The following is a 22582-nucleotide window of genomic DNA, read 5'->3' as shown; positions in this document are numbered from 1 at the left end:
ATACCTACAATTTTAGGCAACTGTCTCCTTTAACTACTATAATATTTATGCCTTCAATTTTCCTCACAAAAAACCTCTACCCAAATGCCTTTCCACATCTCAAGAACCAACCTTGTGTTCTTCAGCTCCCCATTACAACATTACTTTTTTCCTCTGCATTCTCACTCCCAGTCACAGAATCCTAGTCTTCATGATTCATCTGAGAAGAGAGCACTTTGGATGAGAGTAAATGTGTAGAACGTAGGAGACTCAAAAGTATTTCCATCCCCTAGGCAGATATTTAATTAATCATTATGCAGATAGTCCTCCAGCATTGGAGGTGTGGTGGCTGTACAACCAGGCAGATTTGAGACAGTTTTAAGTACTTAAGTATTACAAGATAGGCTCCAGTGGAGGGCTACAGACATGATTAGAGAACTTGAGCATCTGAATTACAATGAAAGCCTGAGAGATCTGGTACTGTTCAGCCTGGAAAAGCCTGAGGGAGGGATCTTATCAGAAGTGTGGACGTCAAGTGGTTGGGGCCAGGCTCTTTTTGGTGATATCCATAGAAAGAATAAGGGCCAACAGGTACCAACTGGAACATGGGAAGCTCCATCTGAACATGAGAAATAACTTCCTTACATTAAAAGTGACTGGAACAGGCTGCCCAGAGGTTGTGAAGTCTTCTTCTCTGGAGATATTCAAAACCCAACTTGATGTGACCTGCTGTAGGGAACATGTTTAGCAGGAGTGTTAGACTAGATGACCTCCAGAGATCCCTCCCAACCCCTGTGATTCTGTATTTGTAGTGATGGTATGGTTGCATAGGTTTGAAAGTATGCTTGCCACCAGCTAAAGGTCTATAACCACAGATGATAGTGCATCTTTGTTTCAACAGTCAACTGATACAAACGCTAACTCCTACACATTCTGTCTCTTGTTCTGTTTAAAATGTTTTCACTTTTGCAAAACCAGTTTTGCGAACACAGCAGTGACTTTGTCACTCTATTTTCCTACAGACTAAGTTGCAAGTTGCTAAGCTGTTCCGTGTTACATCACTTAGGGTATGTCATGATGCATACAGAATTAATACCTGCGCAAGTATATAGTTAAGTTATCTTTGGTCTTGAGACAAAACTAATCCTATCAAACAATGCTCAGCAGGGTAGCAAAAGCTGCTTGAGAACCTGGAAACTATTGCAAGCTATTTGCCTGTCCTGAGTTCTAGATCACTAAATGTGCTTTAATCATCCAAGTGAGCCGATCACTGCAAAGGTTCATAGGTTCATAAGGTTGGAAAGGACCTACAAGATCATCTAGTCCAACCATCCCCCTATCACTATCCCTACCCAACTACAAAATCAAATCCCTCAGCACCTCATCTAAACGCTTCTTGAACAGCGCTAGGGATGGTGCCTCAATCACCTCCCTAGGCAGGCCATTCCAGTGCCTGACCACTCTTTCGGAGAAAAAATGTTTCCTCGGGTCTAATCTAAATCTTCCCTGGCTCAAGTTGTGGCCATTCCCTCTCATCCTGTCATTATTTATCAGGGAGAAGAGGCCCACCCCCTCCTCACCACAACCCCCCTTCAGGAAGTGGTAGAGTGCAATAAGGTCTCCTCTGAGCCTCCTCTTCTCCAGACTAAACAATCCCAGCTCCCTCAGCCGCTCCTCATAAGACTTGTGCTTCAGACCCCTCACCAGTTTTGTTGCCCTTCTCTGAACACGCTCCAGGGCCTCAATGTCCTTCTTGTAGTGAGGGGCCCAAAACTGAACACAGTACTCGAGGTGCGGCCGTACCAGAGCTGAGTACAGGGGGATGATCACCTCCTGCTCCTGCTGGCTACACTATTTCTAATACAGGCCAGGATGCCGTTGGCCAAGGATGCCATTTGCCGTCTTGCTCCTCAAGATGGAAAGGAAACAGATCCTTTATGATGCACAATTTAGAAACTTGCTGTAAAAGAGAGAAAAAAAACCACAAAAAAACCCTAAGGCATCTTCTATTCCCAAAAATACTCCTCAGGAAAAAAAGAATATTACAAAACAGCATAATGATTAAAAAATATATCACCACAATTAGCACTGGTCTAATCATAAGCCTAGTGGACATGTGTTTACTGAAGTTTTACAAACCGAAGTTAAATTCATTTGCAAATTCTACCATCCAAGTCACTCAATAGTAAGATCAAGTGTAGCAGCAGCAAAATACAGTGTCATCTTAAAGACAGCAAAAGGATATGAGTAGAAAAGATGAAGCCCTTAAAAAAAAAAAAAAAACTTAGGCTAAATTATGACCTACCTGTGCTTATGCACTGTACCTTTAAGGGGTGGAAAATGTTGTGTATATTTTTCTCTCTCTTCTATGGAGTTATTTTTAAAGTTGAGTCATTTGAAAAATCATATTTCTTCAAGAGCAGAAATAATATCTCAGAAGTGTTTTCCCAAGTGGTGGACAACATCAATATTAGTTATTTGTACCCATGTTTTACAACTAGAGGGCTGAGGGCTACAGGCCTGTTTGTTCTTCACAGTATAAAGTCACATTTATTTCTGTGAATATGCTTAGAACATAATTTGATAGGCTGATGAATAGTGAGAAGACAGTGGATGCTGTAAGATGAATATCACTGTCCTTCATCTACATATGAAGTACTGCCTGTCTAATGCATTCCTGTATAATCTATTCAGGCTGTTACTTCCAACTGTCTTCCAAAAGTCATTTCACTTTGCGTACTTTGTTTGAGGATTTTGAGAGAAAATAAGCAGGGGATCTTCTGAAGTCTCAAAGCAGCCAGGAATCCTGTCAGATCTAAAATTTGCTGCTCTGAATAGTCTTATAGTACTTAACTGGAAATAGTTGATTGTCACAGTGCTAGAACAGCTACCATGACGAGTCCAGCTGCTGTGTAGTCAGAGAGCAAAAGGGTCTGACAGTTAGAAAGCTATAGACTCATTTTTCTCTTTTCCACCATTGTTTTACTCTACACTTCCAGAATAAAACTTTCAGTATTCTCAAACTGAAATGCTTTCAGTTCAGCATCTGAGAGGATTTTCATTTCATAATTAGCCTGTATTTTTAACGAGGTTAAAAAGGATTGGGAAAAATTTTCAAAGACTCATTTTATCCAAAACACCCTTCAACAGTTTGATATTGTCACTTAACAGAGAATAGCTATATCTGTTATCTGAGCTAGATCTGCTATCCAAGTTTAAGAAGAAAAAAATTCTGATGATCATAAATACATTCAAATCTGGAATTTACTGAATACAAGTGAATATAGCTATTTTTAAATTAAAGAGTAAAGCAAAGAAATTTCAAAAGTTTGTTACTTAATCCATAGTCAAAACTAAAGCCAAGAACTCTGAACTGTCTTTGTTGATCTATTTTAATGCACTCCTAAAAGTTATTAGAAATAAATTTTCCCATGTCAGGGTTTATTTGTTTGTTTTTTCCTCCAATGTTTTTCCATGATTATTACAAACTACAACTTTGGATACACTGCTTCTTTAATATCCAAATTCTTTCTAACACACCTATTCAAAGAAGATAAAAACGATGAAAATAGGTTATTCATTCCTCCTGGCCTCACCTTTTCTCAGGCATTTGAAAGTTCACAATTCAGTCTAAAATTATTTTATAAGATCCCTCAAAAAGCATCTCTGGACTGACATTCATGCATCTGAAGTACAGGATCTAAAGAAGATTATCTAAATTGCCTCACAGAGGAGTCTGGATAATAAATTGTGAACTTTTGGTAAGCGAACTTAGAAATTTAATTGTGTCTTTCTGTGTATTACTTGTCTTCAACAACATGAAATTAATCTTGAGATATAAGCAGCAAAATCCCTCCACTTTCTCCATATGTTTAGAGTTTATGGGCTAAAAAGCATTGCTGAAATGCAACAGAAGTGTTAGTGATGCTCAAGGATGTTTATACACAAAGTTAGTGTCAGTGGTTAGATTTCTAGGCTGGAATTGTAGATTAAGCTGTTCTCTATTAATTTTTTTGTTTTGGTTTTAGCAATAAGTTGTTTTTCTCTTACAGCTTCAGGAATTCAGGCAGTAACACTATCTTGTCACAAATAGACAACAGAATTTCAGCTCTTACAAATTCTCATTTTGATCGTCTCTGTGCAGCACCTTCTTAGGGTAAAGAAACAATAAAAAAATAGACTCAGTACTTCACTTTAAAAAAACTCCAAAATTTCCATAATCCCTTCTTTTAAATGCTGAGTGTTCAAAGTCTTACTTAGATCAGCCATCCTATGTTGGTTTCACATTACTTCCTTATCTTCTTACATGTAGAAAAAAAAAAGCCACGCTCACTGAATGATTAAGATTTCAGTTCAGATCTGCCCTTTATGCTTACAATATTATTACATAATTGGAATATGATTTAGGCTGTGAACAGGAAAAAAAAAATCAATGGACTTTGATAATGAGATCTGTCCTGCTTGTTATTAATCAATTATTAACAAAAGAAAAACAATACATACTACAGGAAGTGCTGCACATGTTACTAATATTACAAGACATGTTTCATATCCTATTTCACTAATAAGGTCTTGTGAGGAAGGGTGAATTCTTTTTAAACTATCATTCATCTTCATTTTGTATCTGGCCAAGTTCCTAAGCAAGGCCAGAAGGGCATGAATCTTTTGTGAAATAATAAACTATTCCTTACTCTGAACATTGATGATATTATCTCTACTTAACTCGTAGAGCATCTGCTTTCTACCTCATTAATCACAGACATTAAAATGCAATAAACCCTGTGCTTGAGTCTTAAAGAAACCATTTATTAGTTATAAAAATATTTAGCTTATTTCATCTTATCTTTTTGACAGGTTCTTTGCTGCCTACTATAACAGGAGAATGTTTTTCCCTTCATGTCCTTATAATTCAGTATATCTACTTATAATTCAGCTATCTATGTGAGTAATTTTTTGCTCATTTTTTGATACATTGTCATTTGATCAGATTACTTCACTTGAAGTAATAAATTCCATTGCCATGCATATTAGACCAATTCCTTGTGATAATAATTTTCTTATTATTTTTGTTTGGTTAAATCTTTAATTCACAAGAACATCTGAGGTAACAACATGGATACTGCTGACCTGCACTGGGTGCATGATAACTGCAGAGACTCAAGAGAAGCAATGGCGAAGGAATTTATGCAACCTCAACCTTAAAGTCACCTTTGGTTCCACTGTTCTGGCACCCCTGCAGACAAGGACTTTGCAGTGAGAGTTTCATTAATTCCTATAAGCCAAAAGGTAATTAATCATCCTCTGTAAAAATGATGGAAATTAACTTACAAGAATGTAGCCAGGAAAGCAGATAGACTTTCCTAACACTTCACCATTTTCTCTCCATTCTTCTGTTTTCAGTCACAGATCAAATACACAAAATTTCAGGTATGGTAAGTTATGTGTTATATCTCTCAAGAAAGGAGCAGAGAGCAGGGCAGAAATCTGAACAGGTGGTAATGTTTATCTACATGTATAATATACTTTACAGAGAACTTATTACACTGGATTGAAAGCTGTTATTCTTTGTCAGCATAATAATATTTCTAATCTTTCTTAGGAGGTCAGTGATACATGCTTTGAAATGTCTCTTAAATTATAATCTAATGTCTAGAAGTAGTAGTTACAGCTTTCAGCTAAGAAACCAAATGTGAGACACATTTTGTTAGCAATCACCTCATACTTCTATGAGACCTATCCCTTTTATATGGGAAGACAGATTATTTATAACAAAGGTGGACAGCTGGAGAACAAAACTTTTTTTTGTCCTTTCTTAAATCATGTTTCTTCACAAATGTTTTTATGTTAGTGCTTTAAATATAAAGGTACACGAAGAAACATAAAAGATACAGATCTTCTAGAAAGATTTGTAAATAATGACAACCAGAAGTGTCTTGAAAGAGGAGACAAAGTGAGACTTGAGAACTCATAAGAGATTCAGCGAGATGACTATGGAATAAAGGTCTAAGTTCAAGAACTTTCAAAAGCACACGATTAACAATGTGTGTTTTGGGGTAGTTTAATGGCAATCACATTTTATTTCTGATCTGTTTTCATTGATTTTGGCATGAATTTGGATAAGTATTTCAAAATTTTTTCCACAAGAGGATAACTAGAAACTGGTTTTGCTGACAAGATCTGCAATTCAGCATCTGCCACAGAGTATTATAAAAAATTCCAGATATTCAGAAGCTGGCAAGAAAAATCAAATGAATTGGCAACACCACCTATAGAAAGTTGTTCCGCAAGTGACCAGGATTGATGTCTCCACAAAAAAGGAACACCAAGTTCAGAACTATCATTTTTATGGAGTCATTCTCACATACTCAAAGTTTTATAGCTAAACCTCACATCATTTGGATCAAGTCTGTTCTTGTCATTTTGACTGAAATGAATCGACCTTATTATCTGTATGATTGTCAGCATGTGTATCACAGATTGCCAAGTTCACAGCAGAGCATATATCAATAACTACTGGTTATAAACAACTTTTAGAAGTCATCTCCCTTTAATCTTATCTTTCATTTTGAATGCTGACTTTTCTGATTAAGTAATTAGGAAATTTCTGTACTCAGTTACTGAATCTGCCAGCAATAAGCTTGTAATACTACTAAAGAAGTCTAGGAGAGGCTAAGTCACTTTTTTAGTGGAAGTGGTATTATCTCTGAGATTCAATCCAATCCGATCTTAGGAGTTCACTCAGAATAAGAATTCAGGCAAAGTTAAATATGTATTTTTTTTTAGCCATCTGTAGGGTGAATAGCCTGAATGAATAGTACCCACACAGTATAACAAAGATGGATAACATATTTTTGGACAGACTATCCAAATGGTATAAAGACACCCAATAAATCAGGAAGGGCTCACCTGTCACCAAAGGTCAAAGCTCACCTGGAACTCCACACAGAAGGAATCTCCAACAACAGATCCATCCCCAGTGCTGGTCAGGCCTTGAATGGGGTCTGGAAGAGATGAAGCCAGACTCCACCCCTTCGGGTCACACAAGTGCACTGCCTTCACCTGTGCTCCTGCATCTGACTCAGTGCTCACCTCAGGTGATCAATCAGTGGTTCAGGCCATGATTCAGCAGCTCCCATACAGCCAACTAATGTGTTAGATATGAACACAGTAATATATGGAAAATTGCATCAAATATAAATTCAAAATAAGGCTTATACAACCCAGAGAGTAAAAAGACTTGTTTCTGTAGCGTCTAAACAGGGTCCAACAAACCATTAATGGTAAAGGAATTCTGTTCCAGTTGAGATTCTCATCTTCTACCCAGTGCTGAACTTCATAGGAATTATTTATGCTGAGATCAATCACAGTAGCGCTGCCTGGTATGTGCTGTAGATTCAGAGTTGCTGACTGAGCATGGGCAAACTGAACAGTCTCTCGCATGGGACTGACAGCATTCCCAGAGTTCTTCAGAGGTGAGTATACATGTGCCATAAGAATGTACTATGTTGAACATTCTAAATTTAGATGAGATAATATACTCTTCCATAATCTTATGTGGCCAAATAAATTATCTCATAATGAAGGAAAGAGGGCTCCCTTTTCTGCCTGTGTGGAAAGCAGACAAGAATGTAGTTCCATCTCAAATTGGAGTTTGTTCTTAGTATTGCAGCACAAAAATCCCTTGATTGCATGATCTAAATTATCATCACTAAGCACACAGCCAATCGTGACCTCAACCTCAGAATCTTTGAGAAAAGCAGCAGACATCTTCATAAAACTTTGGCCTCTCTTTCTGTTTATATTTCTGTTGTAAAAATCTGGCATTTTAGCTTCACATTGTCATCTCTGCTTTGAGGAGGACTACAGTAAGACCTGTTCACAAGCTGGGAATTCTTGGTCCAGTGGATGATTACAACCCTATTTTTAGGCTCCTATCTTTGTGTTACACGCAAAAATAATTAATGCAGGAACAACTGCAGGGATCTTGAACAGATATTGAATCACTGCTCATGCACTAATCTAACTACAAAGACCACAGCTGAGATAACACTTTTAAAATTGCTGAGTGCTCTCACCTTGGCCAATGATACAGAGAAGATGATGGAAATAACTTTTGCTGATTTTGAAGAGCATTCTGTCCAGACAAGTAACTATGCTGCTAGGGACAAGCATAGGTTGCAACATAGGGAAATTATTTTTCAATTAATAATAAAGCCAGACAGATTAATGGAGCTGATGTAAATAGTTGACCAAGGCCATTTTGAAAGCTCCAAGGTAATCCTGAAACCAATAGCTACATATCATAGAATCAAAACTGTGGAGAGCATCTGATTTGGTTCTGGAACAATTCCCAGCCCTGCCTTGCATAACAAATAGGTGTAGTTAATAGCATATGTTTACACAGTATTTTATAGCTTAGGAGTGTTAAGTAATAATGTGTTGGCCTTCCTAATAGCTCTGAAAACTGAACAGTTAGGCCTATATTTTCCGAAAGATTGAGAGGCTTGCCCAGCACCTTTTGCAGCTATGGAATAGGAGCTTGGAAAAGGTGTCATTATGACAATCAGGAATTGATCTTCAACCTAAGTTGATCTTTTTCCTCAACAAAATAAATGTAAACATCCTCCCCTCTGAAAACTGTAGTGTAGTCTCTAACTCCTCCTACTCCTTTTGGCCCTCTGTTAGTGAATGCTGAGGAATGTATCTAAAAGCAATGAGTTTGTCAGTAAATGGCAGGAATAGCAGGGTGGTACTGTGTGCCTAGAGCTGCATGGCCAGGTTTGCCAGGCATTACATGGTAGGAAATCATTCCTATCACATAGAGCCTTATTGAAGTTACCTCTTACAGCAGCTCACACTGAAGGTGTGCAATCCCACTTTGATCCAAACACAGTTCCACCACATAGATGTGTTCAAGTCAGCCTGTACATCCTTCCAACACAACAGCAGGAACAGGTACAGCTCTGTGCAAACATGACTACAGAGCCTACAGTTTGACACTGTCTTCTGTCCTGAGCTGCCTGAAGTAGTAGAGCAGTAGTACCTCTGCTTTGGGCAACCACATGAGGTGATGCTAACCACAAGGACAGTGCTCACTAAACCATCCTTTAAATCTTCATCGGGACAAACCCAGTATTTGTGCCATTAATTAGTGCTTTTTTGAACTTGAACCTTTTACTCTCCCTTTTGTTAGGCATAGGGACTGTTAAGGAATTATGTAAGACTTTCCACCATAAAGTTGATCATATTCTTTACTGATTAACACTGAACACATCTGCAAATGTAAGCTCATGAAAAGGAAAGCTCCTGCTCCACTATGTATTTCCAGATTTATGCAAAGCTATGATTATCTCACAGAACATTTCACAGTGCAACAAATATTTCTGGCTCATAGGAGTTTCTGGAACAAGAAAGAACACGTAGGTGTTGTGAAAGTCTCTCAGTGTTTTGTTCAACTAACAAAGAAATGTGTCCTGTTACTAAAATCACTGTCCCATGGCTGGACAAAAAGCACTTACACTCCAAGCATTGCAACAGCTTGAATCCTGCATTATTCATGTCACCACCAGCCCCATAAGCCAGAGCCAAATCCAAACCAAGGCTTCTCCTGGCTGCACTGGTTTGAGCTATGCTAAGCTATGCTCAGTAGAGAATGAACATTCAACAGTTTCCAAATGCTGATAATAGCAGTAATAAAAAAAGTGACAGCAATCTTAATAGCTGTAATAATTATTATAATAATAATAATGATATATCTACGTACTTCAAGCTGCATTTAGAATAGCTTAAACCAGATTCAGCATGTCACGGTCTGAAGAATCCGCCCAGGAAATTCAGAAACACTTAGCTCACCACAAAGCAAAGAGAAAACAATGAAAACACTTGCAACAGATTCTTGTCAATGGGATACTTATGGGCCATTGCTTAAACTGGAAAAAAATGCTGAATATTTTTATTCAAGAGTTAAAGTTCTGTTTTTCAGTATTTCAGAATTATGACATTGAAAAGTTTGTTAAAAGTTATAAGTCAGTAATGATCATAGAAATGAGATTAAACTGGCCAGGCTAGGCCAGGGCAACTCGACAAAGTTACATCAATGGAATTATACCAATTTACACCACCAAGCATTTGGCCAAATATGCAAAGAGGAAAGGGAATACAAATGTTTACACAGGGATGCCTGAAAGCTGGAGAAAGACAGCTAAAAATATGATATAAAGCTACAGAATTCAGGCCCTTATATTATTTTCTCTGAGATTAAAATAATTTGTTCCTTTCACTTGTATGGATCAAGATTTTTCCCCACATGAATAAGAGGAACTAATTTTTAACTTCCTACTTGCAAGTTTCTAGCCCCTAGCCAGAACTCTAGGTTCCACTCTTGCAAACAAATGTTCAGGAGAATTAAAAATACAAGGAAAATAAACCTGTTCTATTATATTAAGCTACTTACTGAAACAGTATCAAGAAATAATATCTCTTCAGCTCGAAAGACAGCTGGTTTCCTCAGAATATTTCTGTCAACAACAATTTTAAAAACATGGTACATTCACTTAATTGTTCTATTACAAGATTTTGTGTGGGTGAGACTGGCTCCTGACTTACAATATCTTCAGTGTATGTGTGTTGCATGCAGAGTGCCTCACTCAGCTTGACAATATCAGCCCAGAAGAGTGTAGTTCTTCCGGAAATGCTTCACAATATCAACAGCCTCACTTGGATGGCTGACACTCTAGGGCATCTGAAACATCTATCAAAGCTTGTGTTTAGCAAGATTATTATTAAGATTGGTTTCAGATTATATGAGCTGCATACCTAATCCATCATGAAGTTCCGGGGTGTGCTGGGTGCTTTCAGGTGGGCTTTGATACTGAAAGATAGACATCTAATAGAGTCTGAGAAAGCATGGATTACTCAGATTTCCATAAGCAAATAGCAGATCTGAGGGTAAGTTGCATTTTGGAAAAGCACTTAGAAAACAACTAATATTCTACTTTTCATGCCACGAGAGATGCCAGAACCTGGAGTCTAAATTGCAGCTCAAACCCATGCAGACAGTGAAAACTAAGGGATTGTTCAGTTGCCAAAGTAGCCATCTGCCTTGGGGTGGGTGAGACAAACAAGTCCAAAACCTCCACACACTTCAGTTTAAAACACCATTCCCTGTAACAGAAATCTATAATCTCAGTTTACAGATCAAAATACAAGCACTTAAGTTTAGTTATCTGAATAAGCAAAGTCACTGACATCCCAAACTCCATAGTAAATTGAGGAAAATGGGCTTTACTCAACAGCAGTTATCTGATCTCATTTAGTCCATATAGTGACATTAAAGTGATTTTTTTTTCAAGCAGAAACACTTTATGGTAAAATCTAGGTTAAAAATAGAGATGCAGAATGGAGCCAATTTTCTAATTTTCAATCCCTTTCCCAAAATGGAGCTCTAATCTTAAATATTCAGTGTTCAATATTTTTAAATGCTCAGAAAAGTATGTTCAATTCTCTTTTTTCTTCAGTTTCCTTTTCATAAGGGCACATATACCTCCAGAAATGTTAGAAATTGGTTGTATTTCTCTGGACACATGCCTTTCAATTCTCTCAGAGCCTGTAGGAAAAAAAATCATGTATTTTCAAAGGTAATAGAGTGGTACTATAAAAGGGAAATCACTAAGGAAGATTGAAGTGTGCAAACAATATGGCTTACAAAAATATATTTCCACTCAGGGGTAACTGAATATCCAATTTGTCTGTTCTTTTTTTCCTGGTATCAAATTCTTTACTGCATCTGAATGCTTTGGATCACAATACCTTTTAGCATTAAAAATAAAGAGTCTCCACAGCTGGATTTTCCTTTGTGTCTTTCCCTGAATTCTGTTCACTTCCTTTATCCCTCTTCTTCATCTTCCTCCCACCCATACCCTCCCTAATGGAACTCAATTTTTTCAAACACTGCTTGCAGAAATTTATTTCTCCCTGAAGGTGAACAGGAGCTGGGTGTATCTTTACACAAACAGTTGCATAAAGGCAAAACTTGGTAGGTCTTTCAGTACAGGTACAACTGTGCATCTCTCACAGCTCTCTCCATGGCAAGGTGGAGTTCCCCAGCCCCTGTTGATTATATCACCATTCAAACAACACACAGCTGCTAAGAATTTTTCAGCGACGTAGAGGACTGGTCCCTGAGGCTTGTTTTAGTTTATTTTTCTTGATCACTGCCACTGAAACTCATCTTTCCTTTCACAACCATGGCACTCAGTTTTGTTTTTAAAAACACTAATTCTCCTGATTCATTTTGCCCAGATACCAATGTTCACCCATGCACAAGTCCTTGCCAGTCCATAAAATCAATGTATTAAGTTTGTTTAGCATCTCTATCAGTTGCCACAGAAATTCCTAACACTTGCAGGTCACCAGTACAGCAGTGATCCTCTATCATGCATCCCTGCTGACCAGCAATTACCCATTACCCTGAGCAATACAAATGTACTGCAGAGTATTTGTATGATTTAGAGTTCTTCCTAACAGAGTCTGGGTTAGACTCCCAAGTCTAATCTTGCCTCATGTTTCCTTTGCAACAAGTACCAGGATGTAAAGATTTTATTCTATAACAAGCAAATAAGTTAGTTATTAAATGGATTCCTAGATTCCTTCTTTTTAGTCCAATTCCACTCCCTGAAGCCTAGTTAAGAACATAAGTGTTTTGTCTAAGCAGAAGAAAAAGAAGAAAAGAGAAAATACAGTCATTGCTGGAGCTTCAGAGGTAGACAGACTAAGTGAGCTCAACAGCCATTTTTCTACTTTACCACAAATAAATTAAGTACGTGACTTGCAATTGTTGATAGGAATTCTATTCATCTTTGCCATTCCACAATCTGTTTGTGCAAAAGGTGGACAACTGCAGTATTTATCAGCACTTAGCCTTGGAGACACAGAAGAGGTAAAGAAAGCAGATAGGAAGACAGAGCTGAAAATCTGAGCATCCTTTTGTGCTGCTGTTGCTAATCTTGAGAGAAACTCTTTTCTTGGCCTAATGTAAGGACTAATATTTTTCTCTCACTCCAAAGCAGGCCGACAGTAACATCAAGATTAGACAGACTGTGCTCTGTTGAATCTAACAAGATACTACATGCTTGAAAAAGAAGTCCTGCTCAACTTTGTCTGAATTATAGCAATTTTATCTACCACCTCTGATTCAATGATCTGAGTTATCACTCTTGAAGCTTCTTTAGCTGGAGCTTTTACTATTATTTTATAATCTACTTACTAAGGAATAATTTATTTAATTACCTTTTCACATTGTTTTCGTTTTAGGGACAGACATGAAAGAAATCGTTTCAACTTAGGAGAATAACTTGTGCAGTTTCATTAGTTTAGTATCTCAGAGCAAAAACAACTTTTTGACACTTTAATTTTTTCTTTTCTGATTAGCAGCCTCTGTGTTCCTGTGTATTTTCTATGTCACTCTCACCTTCTTTTGCAACTACATAAATCCTTCTTTAAAACCACTTACTCAAAATTTATTATGCAACAATGTATAGTAGAGCCCATTGGATACTTCCTTTTCCTGTGTAAGACTGATTTTTTGCTAAAGTGATGTTTATTGAATGGCAAAATGAAGCATGAAGTGCTTAAATTTAGTCCCAAATGACATCATGAAATTCATTATGAGACATATTGGAGATGTTTTTATTACTACATTAATAGATCTCCAGAAATTCAGTGCTCTTTACTACACTAGGAAGAGTGAAGTGCAAAGAAATGGACACGAACAATGAAAGTCCTGCAATAATAAATACAGAGAAAACATGTCAAATAACTGTACCAGTTAATAATCAAAGAACTCAGAGAGCAGTTAATGAGAAGGTAACTCAATTTGAAGCATCTTTCTTAAAATGTTTGTAAATATTCTTAGATTGGAAGCCTAGAAAAACAGTTGTGATTACCAGATCTGACGCTTGCATATCAAGGGAACAGATCTTCACCCAGTGAGTCCTGCAGCAACTCCATGGTATCTGTCCATATCAAAGCATTTATTAAAAAGAAATATACTCCTAGTTTTAAAACATCCCTAGTGATAGATAATCTGTTGCAACTCATACAGTATTAGCCAATGTTTACTTAGTCTCACTGATAATATTTGCAACTCACTCCTAGTTCTTTTGTCAGTGTTTTAAATCTGACAAGATCTTCTGTTAGCATCTCACAGCTGGGATGAGGCTATGCCATTTTTTACTATTCAGTTTCAACTTTCTCATGAAGATACTGATGGATGCAAACAAATCATCTATTTGCTCATGCAAAAAAGAAGTGGGTCGCAAGTATTATCAGGCAGATAATTACAGCTCTTCCAATTTTATCCAACTTGCTAACTTCCTTTTGGATGGATACAGTAGTGTGACTTAGTGGTACAACAGAAATAATACATATTACATTTGCAGAACACCAGTCTTTGTCCCTGTCTAAATTTCCTCAGGCTTATCCAAGGATAATTCTTTCCCTGTTGAATCATGGCAAAATCTCACATTCAGACAGGTCTTTACCAAACCTGGAAGACCTTTCTTACTTTCAGAGCATTGTCTGCCATACTGTAAATCTAGACTGCATTTAATTCCCAGATGTGTGAGATTTAATCTGGTAGTATCAAAAGCAATATTTTCAGTCTTTCTTAGTCAAATAATTCACACTGATCAGCATTATTTACTTATACTGTTAATATCTTCTCTACTAGTCTTTGTGACATATTGGTCTTACCAGTATTTCGTTTATGCTTTCTTTCATATCAGTGACAAAAGTTGTAAATAATATTTTGCCTAGGATTCCTATATATAACACTTGGAGATCTTTCAGCAAGCCTTTTTTTTTTCATTTACAGAGTACTATATAATATTATTCATTCTTTTCTTCCTGACAGTTCCCGTAGTTCTGTGCACTGTCTACATCACTTTCACCTTCTTTCATGGCTGAATAAACCTATAAATAACTTCTGTTTGAAAGTCATGAGTCTGAAAATTGAGTGTGGTGTAGCTGAATATTTTAAGACACAATGCACTTCATTGTTTTCTTAAATGGGTGGGGAGTTGGAGTATCTAACATATATTTGATCGGTTTCTCAATACTGATTTAAAATAGAACAGAAAGCACTGACAGACTTGCGAAATATCTATCAACGTAAGCCATACACAATCTACTTAAGAGAAGATCTGTTAGTGTCTACTAACCATTGCTTCTAAAAATTTCATAGTCATTGAAGTGACAGTACCTACAGAGGAAAAGAGACCCTGTCCAAATTGGGAGCTAGATTTCTGTCTTGAAACTAGATATATAGACTAAAAGATTCACCCAGACAAGGGTCTCCTAGGTGAGGATTGATGAACACCTTCAGATCATTTTAAATACCCTAATTTGGATTTTAGTCAGGATTAGCTGCCTTATGAAGTCAGCAATGCCACTCTGTAGAGACTTCTATGATTACTTTTAAATATTTTTTTTTAAGTTGAGAGATGAATGCAGATGTTGAAGCTTAAACTTTGATGGATGCGAAGTCTTGCTAGAGACATAAAAAGTCTATTCCATTTGCTATTACATAGAGAATATAGTCTTCAACACTTAACTAAAACATATGTGCAAATGAGATGCCTACCTTGGACAAGACATTTATTTTTATCTGGTATTGATGCAATCTGATGAAACATTTCAAGTTTTATATGTCCTACTTCTCATAAAATCTTGCTAATTGCACTATTTTTGTTACCATTTTTTAACCTTGCATTCATTATTTTCCAGATTACTATTTTGACAAAGATTGGAGTGACTCTTCTCTAAATAACAGCATGTGTTAAAGATTTCTGCAAGAATCTTGAAGTTCCAAAGAGTTGCAAGATCTGCAGATCAGTGAAACAAATTGTTCAGTCTCCTCACTCTGGCACTGAAGGGTGCCAGTCCTGCTGATTTCAGAAAAATATTTTGCTTCCACTGTTTATAATTATGATCCTCCCTATCTGCTGTCTCAGTAGAAAGTATTTCCTTAACGTTTTATCATAAGAATACATCATCCTGCTTTTCTACAGGAATAGATAAAAAAGATTTTGTTGAACACTTCCTTTTCAGTGTTGTGATTACTACTCTTATATTGTGTAAAAATGGTACAATTGTTGAACTGCAGTATGTTCCTGATACATTTAAGAAACTCTTTACCAAATTTAACCCTTCTGGTCAGAGGTTTTTATTGATAACTTGAGCTTCCCTTGTTAGCTGTCTCTTTCAGGTTATATATATATATATATATCAACATTTAATATCAGCTTAAAACATTCTTCTTAACACATTCTTAAATTTAAAGTATTTTGAGCTGTTAAATCTGAACATCTCATTGTATAGGTAAAGATAATCTGAGGACTCCCTCATCTATACCAATGAGACAGCAGAAGGATGCAGAACAACCAAAACACAGAAATGACTGGGAAGTCTCATAACTCCACTCCTCTGCAGTTTTGTGTGAGACTCAAACTGCCTGGAGTCTCTGTTGCCCTTTTGACTTAAGTCTTTTGTGGCTGAGTTTGCCCCTCTGAATACTGAGCCAGAAGTTTGTAAATCTCTTACTGTTTTTTTCATAGAAGATTTTGCTGTCATTGCAAGCTACTGCATTGCTGAGGATCACAGTCAGTCAATATTTTGCATTACAGTATTTTTCCCTTTCAGTTTATCACAGTTGCTCAGATGTCGATCAAAACCACTTGTTATGAATAGATTTGAAGCCTGTAGAGATTAACAAATCCAGACCCCCGTGATGCCATCCTGAGAACTAAGTAGAAGGATATAACACCTTGAAGCCAGGTTTCAGTGAACTTTGCCTACTCTGTCCAGATGTTTGGAGGGATCTAGATATGTCAGAATCTTCCACGTCTCAGCGTATCACATTGTCAAACACAAAAATCAAAACACTATGAGAAAATCTAGTTCCATATGCTTGATGCATTTTTAAAGCCAGAAAATGCTAAGAATATCAAGATTTACAGCCCACTTTCTAATCCAAATAGAAATGAGTTTGCCATTCTTTCTTCTGTGTGAGACTACAAGAGAGTCTGATGTACATATTCCAAAGCTGATAGAAAATGAACATATATTCTTTTCTAACCACTTTGCATTTTTGAAATTTAAAATATATTAAGAATTAAAAAATGTGTGAGATTATTCAACATCCTTAAGGTTAACAGCTCAAAATTTCTTCAGTCAAGAGAGACAAACACCTTTAGTGGGTTGATTTTATTTATCCTAAAATGGAAGTAAATCAAAGATCACATTTGCCTCCAGTGAGTTCACAAAGTGAGACTTCAGTGTAAATTGTTTGACAGACATATCTATTTACAAACACATTCAGAATTATCAGAGAGAAATCTTACCCTGCTTTTTCAACTTTCCGTAACTCTTACTCAATTTGCTTCTATCTTTCCTCTTCTATATTCTTAGTTACCCCCTGAATAACTATCAAAACAAAGCCATATAGCTGACATTCAGTTTCTTCTCTAGGTGGTTCCCTTTCATTCTACGGCTTTCCTAAAGGCCTTTTTGCCTTCAGATCCAACCTTCTTCAAAGCTGGATCAGTTCTACTGGATACATGATTATGGAGAGGAGGAGGTCAGGAGGAGAGGAGTGGGGCATTTGCACTGTTAAGTCGTTCTTGCTCATACAGGTACTATTTTCCCAACTACATCATAATATTGGTGTGAACTGTAATCCTCTGTACAAGCAATTTGTGTTTGCAAGCATCACACCATTCTAAATAGCAAAAAGCTAGAGAGGTAATTTCTCAGTCCAGATAAAAAAGTGTATACTCTGCCTCATTCTGTCTCAAAAAGGTAAACCACTCCTCAACAGAAAAAGAAGTCCTCCTGAAGTATTAGACAAGGAACTGTCTAGGTTTCACATAAAAACTCCCAGCAGTGCTTTCTCAACTGATATGATTACTTTGTTTACTAAGCTTCTAATTATTTTGCTCTTTTATTTGATTAGTCTGAAGGAGTGCTGATACTAGTATTGCTTAAAATTGACTCAGTTTCTCTCCTCTTTTGCTGCTTATGACTTTCCTGAACTTTACCACACCAGTCAGTCCTATACTAGGACTGTTCATTCTGATACATATGGAATGAAGAGTGAGTAAGAAGGGAAGAGGGAAAAGGGAAGAAGTCTGCTGCATTGACATATCAGTTTCCTTGAATAAGCATAAGATAAAGAAAAGTTATTTTTCACTGTGTCAGTACTCTAATTCTAGTAAGTTGTTGACAAATTTTTGTGCTTTTGTGCTTTGAATTAGTATCTGAAAATCTGAAAGACGAGTAGGGACCAAAATGTTAAGCATACAAATCTGCCTGTAAGAATACACCATGTCTCTAAAATTTCAAGACACTCACTCAGTAATGTTTTTGGATTTTTTTGTTTTGATTTGTTTTTTTACATTAGAAAAGAAAAAAATTTGTAAGTATCTAATCTAGTTTCTATGGCATCTGTGGCAGACAGTTCTGTGGCAGATAGTTTAGGACTTCAGGTAAAAGCAGGAATGCTTCTGCAAATGATATTCAAACTGCTGATGCTGATGTGAGCTGATGAAGGGAAGTAGTCTTTCCCTAGGCTCCTGCTCTTCATCCTCTGTACCCACAGAGAAGGTTAGGGAACAATGTAGTGAAGACAAAGGATTGTTATTAATTAGACAGCAGTAGAGTGATAGGAGAAGACATAAGGGTGGTGAGTACTGATTGAAGATTTACACAAAATGGACAGTTGCTATGTATTGCTGCCAACAATGATTTTAATTAAGCCAGAGAGTAAATCAAAATATTAAGTTTGGTAAGTAATCACATGGAAACTCATCTGAGTACAGGTCCAACTGATAACAGTCTCTGAGAAGACCTGTTGATGATAGCAGGTTTATCAGCTTGATCTGTGCTGCCAACATGTCTCAGATTTTTCAGTGACCAGCAGAGCAGTTAAGGAACTTGTATTCAGGTTGCCTATTCTGCCTCTATTATCTGATCTGCACATATGTCTGATGACATATTCTTGAATGATATGATTTCATAACTTATTTTTCATTCAGTGAGTGAATCAGAAATATAAGTGAGGCAATGTTTTCTTTCCATTCTCAACAGTCATAACACAGTTTTAAGCCCTATTTATGGAGAACTATCTAAACCTTTCACTGAAGATGAAGTCACTCATTATCTTACCAGCTTTTCTATGGGCATCCCTACACCACACAATGAAGGGCGGTGTAAGGACTGTTTGGAGAACGCTACCTGAGCCAGCTCTTGAACCAGAAGCTTTGTTGCCACATCAGCAGGGTGCTGCAACTGAGGTAATTAACTTGGTTGGAGCCAGAGATAATTAGTATGGGTGCAGTACTGTATCAACATCACTTTTTATATATTTGATACTTGCATAGCGGTGCATGGTGGATTTTTTTGCTGTCTCATGGCTAGCTGGAAGAGCTTTGCACCATAATCTTGCATTGTAAATATGCCCAATTACAGTCATCAACGTAACACTGAGATATGCACAACGGCAAAGGCTTGGCAGGTATCTTGCCACATCCCCACTCTTTAAGCTGTTTTTTAGAAACATTGGCTAACTCTGCAATCTCTCATTTCCACACATAGACTGAAAAACCCTTCAGAAAACTAGAATGAAATTAGAATGTCTACTCCCAAACGTTCTGGAGACCAGCAAATAATTTTAAAACATTTTCAGAGATAATTAAGCAAATTTCCAGGACAATATGCTTTCACTGAAACAAATCTTTTCATTTTCACTGATTATAAATGTGATTAATTTAGCTTTCAAAAATTGAAGTGAAAAAAGTTTATGTTTTGAGAACTGTGGTGGCTAATGCTTTAACTATCACTATTCTTTAAGAAAACTATATAAATGTATGGAGATAACAATCACTAGACAGGATGTCTTTACTTTAAAATTCAGTTTTACTTGACAGATACAGTGTGAACAATATGTGGACTGTGCCATTCCGTACATGATGAAAACATGTTAAAGCTCTTCTGATGGAGATACAAATTAGTCACAAGCGAGCAGGTTTGAGAAACACAAAGGGGTAAATTACAAAGCAATGTGCAGGGATTTAGCTGCACGACTCCCATTAACATCAACGGGATTTAACTGTGTGACTCCCTGTGAACCACTTTGCAAATTTACCCTAAATTGACTAGCGTGGTAATTCCTGGACAACATGCAGTGGGAAGTGACTGCTTCTGTAAACACAAGGGACTGCTGATTCTCAAACGCCTTCATGCAGCACTCGACAAAGAACAAACATTCAAAGAAACATTTTATTCCCTACATCACAGGAGAACAGGAAATAAATACACTAGCTCAGAACTGCTGCTCCATAGGGGAAAACAGTTCCAGAAATGCAATTTGGGAAAAACAAAGCTGTGAATGATCACTGGTACTGTCAGATTCCTGACCTGCTGAGTCTAAAAATTCTGATCCACTGATACTACATGGGAGCTGAGGCAGCAAATTAGAGTAATTCTTGTACTAAAATAGATTAAGAAATGCAAAAGAACATTTGATTCCACTACTCTCTTTGATATTGTTCTTCCTGAAAAATTGTTTTGGATTCAGTCATTAAAGTTTACAATGTTTTCCTTAAAAAAGATTTTTGCTTCCCTCTGTTCTTATAAAACTTCTCTCATTCTTTCAGCATAAGGTAGCTGAAGGTCTTTACTCACATTTTATTATCTTTGCATACTAGTTGGAACAGTTCTATTCCTGTATGAAGAAAAGAGTATAAGTATTTTTTGCATTTCATGTTTCCCAAAGTAGAGAATAAATGTAAAATGAACATAAGAACCATACTATATGCAGTACAGCAGAATATTAGCATGCAGATGCCGTTCATTCATGGCTTGAGAAGGAAAGAAACAGCTGATGGAAAAACATGGAAAACATTAGAATTTATGAAGGAAACAAAAAATATGTCCCTTTCCTCTAACTGAGGTGCTACTTCTGGATTTTCAGAGCTACCTTCAGTTTTTTCTTATAAGGAAACAAAACCATACCCCTCCCTTTTTCCTTCATCTCCAATAACAACACAGAGAAAAGAAGTCTCAGGGCTGTTTTATTCCACTGTTTCCTATGTTTTACAAGTGTTCAGCAGTAAAGGGATTTTTCACATTTGGCCATTGGAAAGGTACAACCCCTTCAAACCTGTGAAAACACCACTGGACTAATGAAGGCAGTCATACTTGTACATACCTAAAATGTCATGGGAATGCTTGCAAATACATCTATTTGTGCCAAATGAAAATTCCAATAAAGATCATGGTTTTTCAAATGTGAGATGGAAGGAACCATAGTGCCCATTCAGTCCAGTCTAAGCAATGGAAAATTCTTTGACAAGACAGCTCCTGATTTGAAATTTCTCTTGGAAAAAAAAGGAGGTAACTGAGAGCAAAAGGCTGAGTAAGTATGAATCAGCATAAACTCACACTAATGGTTGCCATACTGCAAATTTTCCCATCAAGCCTGTATTTAATTTACAGCTTTTGCCAAAACACTGTGACAAAATCCTCTCTAATATCATTATCTACCATATCAACTTTCTGTTTGAAATCATCCTTCTGGTTTAAACTACTTAGGTCAAATCTTGGACCCAGCCAACGCAAGCACGCAAAGCTTCTTAGTCTGGGGAAGTCTGGATCCTCATTTTCTGTCTTCAGTGAATGAAGGAAAAACATCTGAGGAAGGTAGCTTTTCATCTTTTTCACATTCATTTCTGACCGTTCCACAGAATGTATCAGTTTTTCCATCAGTATTACCTGCTTCCACCTCACAATCTTCTGGTCACCATTGACTAAGTGACTAAGAACTAAAAGGAGAAAAAAAAAAGGAGAAAAAAGAACAGTAAATATGAAAAAGAAAATGTTTGCAACATACTTTATGGCAGGCAAATATTTTTTTCTTCAGAGGAAAGAAGGAAGGACATGACAGAGAAGACACTTCATCATCATTTAAAATACAACTGGTCTGTCTCATAGCAAAAACATATTTTATGCTGTGATCCAGATGTGCTGTTCTACTGCATGTGTAAATGTTGTTGCCAACGACCCTGCTTCCCAAAAGGTAATCTGATAAAAGTTAATGTGAAGAGATGGTTCTGTTCTTGGGGAGATGATGCTGTAAATAACAAACAGGACTGAATCCAATGCTCCACAGTATTATGAGAGCAGTATCAATTTTCTACCAGATAGATTTTAATTTTTTTCCCTCAGAAGACTTTTTTTCAGCTACTAATCAATATCAGTTGAATAAATCTCATTCTACATAGAGATTGCTGAGCACTTTTAAACTGTGCTGGTACTTCCTACAGACCTTGGCACAATGCATGCCCATAAGTTGAGTCAAACCCCAAGAAACAATGCTGTAGAGCTGCTGCTGTAAAAACATCAAAGAGTAAAGCTAAGCTATTCTGATTGCATTATTCTTTTTGATAAGTAGTCGTTATTCCCATTTATACTATGATAAACAGATTCTCAGGAGAAGAAAAAAGAAGAAGCTGTAAATGGGTGATAAAATACACAGGAGTAAAAAGTC

Source organism: Cyrtonyx montezumae, unplaced genomic scaffold (genome assembly GCF_038088225.1).
Source record: "Cyrtonyx montezumae isolate F1298 unplaced genomic scaffold, pur_monq_1.0 scaffold_14, whole genome shotgun sequence".
NCBI lineage: Eukaryota > Metazoa > Chordata > Aves > Galliformes > Odontophoridae > Cyrtonyx > Cyrtonyx montezumae.
This window is presented reverse-complemented; position numbering follows the sequence as displayed.